The 2,591-nt window shown below is 32.7% G+C and overlaps 1 long non-coding RNA gene across 1 annotated transcript; it reads right to left on the bottom strand.

The window, feature by feature from the left end:
• Nucleotides 1–729: 729 nt before the first annotated feature.
• LOC107856425 lies at nucleotides 730–1,722 on the bottom strand. The gene is made up of 2 exons (XR_001670554.2): nucleotides 1,009–1,722; nucleotides 730–931 (listed from the first exon to the last, which is right to left on the bottom strand). It is a non-coding gene; the product is annotated as an uncharacterized LOC107856425 (long non-coding RNA).
• Between the last annotated feature and the right edge of the window lie 869 nt (nucleotides 1,723–2,591).

Raw genomic sequence — 2,591 nt, 5'->3', positions numbered from 1 at the left:
TGTATAAGTTGTAGTTATCGATAGAGAATGATTTAATTATATATTTACATATTTTTCATTATATATAGAGAGAGGTAACTCTCTACAATTGTTGAGCCATTTGCAAATATATTTTCACTCTCTTTCCTATGAGATAAGATCAGAGGTTATTATTTGGACCCCTGCTTTTTTAGTATTGTTAGTTTTATATGCATGTAGTTTCTTGAGTTTTGTTTTCAACTTTTACTAATATTTTATGTGTCGATTATTGCATTATCTCATTTTTGTTGTTGTCTTTTTAATTGTTTATTTTTTTAAGAGACTAGTTAAGCTGTGGCTCTACCGGTAACAATTTCTTTATTTTTATAAGGTAAAGTTGAGTTCTATATATATTTTATCCTCCCAGGACCCTATTTGTGGGATTAAACTGGGATGTTGTTTTTAGTTGTTTGTTTCTAATTTGAGGGGATAAAAATGGAAGGAGAAGAGCAGGTATTCGCCAATTTGTGTTTGCAACAAAAGTTGTCCATCATATATACTACATTTATAGGTGAATAAACGGTTGGCGAGACTTTTAAGGATGAGGCTATCTATAGTGCTCCTAAACTTGAATAGGGAAAGCTATACTTGTCTGAGAGATTTGTATAGTTTTGGATCTTGGTGATATCTTTAGACCATATGCAAGTGATTCTGCATGATCTCGAACACTGAAGACCTAAATTTAGATTTCGACTGTCCAACAAAAAAAGATAGAAAGGGGACATGATAAAAGTATGAAAATGTGGTAGCTCAAAAAAGTGAAAATGCTATCCCTATCTACACCAGCCAACAAAAAGGAAATCTCAATAGATCAGGGGTCACCAAGTCAGATTGAATACAAGCAACTGAATTTCTTGTTCCTCTTCAACTATCAATGGGTCCGAGCTTCCCAGTATCTCCATCCACGCTATAGCTACATAGGGAGAAACAAAAGAGAGTCAGGGTTCCGATACAAGTCAGAATACAAGATACTCAAGGCAAAAGACTTACAAGAAGAAAGAAATAAGTTTTAGATGACAAGACCCTCCTTTTAAGCACCAAAAACAACCATGGAAAGAGTACTGAAGATTTCACCTGAAGAAAACACAAGATCGAAATATGAAGTTCATAAGAAGAAATAGAGAAGCTAACTCACTCATGCAAGCTAGAAGCATCCAAAATGAGTAGCAAAGGCAGGGTGTTGATCACCCAAAACTGAAGAAGAAAAAATTAGAGGTTGAGGAAGCTGAGCATGATGAAGGAGGCGGTGAAATATAAAGATCAGGTTTGCTGATGAATTAAAAAACCCTACTCCTTTTAATGGAGTATTGTAGAGAGAGTCAAGCAATTGGGCCGAACCTTTTTCTTTTAATTGGGTCATTGGATTTCTGGGCCAGCTTTGTTTTAATTGTACAATTTCCCAATCATGTATTAGATCATTTTTATTCTGATTAATAAAAAACAAAATTAAACAAAAAAAATTAAGAATGACCTAAATAAATAAGAAAATTATGTCTGTAAACCAGGACAAAGAATTTCTAGCATATGTTCTAACATGAGTAATATAAATATCATTAATATGTTGTGGTTAAGTTGGTTGAGATATTATTACTTTTGACATATAGATGAGATTTTTTACACTTGCCTTAGTATAATTGAAGAGTTTGTAATGGTCTGTAGTTCATAGATGGGGGGCATGTAATATATTTTTTGTCAATTCGTGATTATTTGAAGAACTTGTATAATTTAATGTGTGGCCTCTTTGCGAAAATGCCTATCCTTTACTTGATTTGACATTTTTTATTTATTCTAATCAGATTGAGATAGTTTTTCTTTATTAGTACAGATATTTTAAATTCCTCTCTTCAAGTGTTTCTAGCAAGTGACGTGTACCAATACTCTTATTAGATTGAGGTGGTTTTCTTTTATTTTTATAATGCTTCAATTAATTTATATGCATTTACTTGATTATCAAACAATCTATCAAGAACGAAATTGTATGACCAAATATGATAAGTACTTATTCGTTCGGAGTGTTTATGTCATGACCTAAAAATTAAGGGTCATGATGGCACTTGTCGCAACAACCCTTGCCAAGTAAGTCTATGACCCAAACTGATATAAAATAAGAATTCAATACCAAAACTAGGCAAGACTCCTAGAATGGGGTTGAACCACACATATATAGTAAGAGCAAAAATACATAACCAAAGATATCATCATATATCTCAAAACCTTATGTAGCAGTGTAAGAACTACTAAATACAGCTTGATGTGCTATAGAAATATAGAACTTTCTATTCTTAAAACGAGGAAATCATGCAAGTTTTTGAGGTTGTTTTATTAGATATGATGCGTTTTGGGTATGTTTTGCAAGAAATTATATTTTGGATATTGTGTTCGTGAAAAAGATGAAAAAGGTGTTTTAGTTACTTTTTAGAGCAATTATGGATGTTTGGAACACTTTTCGGATCGTTCATGATCAAAGCATATGCGAGAATCAATGAAGAGCTAAAATGATGACTCCCGACACTTACTAAGTCAACATATGGATCCCTAGTAGGACATACGGACCATAAGTAGGCAAAGTAAGT

The sequence above is a fragment of the Capsicum annuum genome, chromosome 9, assembly GCF_002878395.1.
Source record: "Capsicum annuum cultivar UCD-10X-F1 chromosome 9, UCD10Xv1.1, whole genome shotgun sequence".
In the NCBI taxonomy this organism is placed as follows: domain Eukaryota; kingdom Viridiplantae; phylum Streptophyta; class Magnoliopsida; order Solanales; family Solanaceae; genus Capsicum; species Capsicum annuum.
This window is presented reverse-complemented; position numbering and strand designations above follow the sequence as displayed.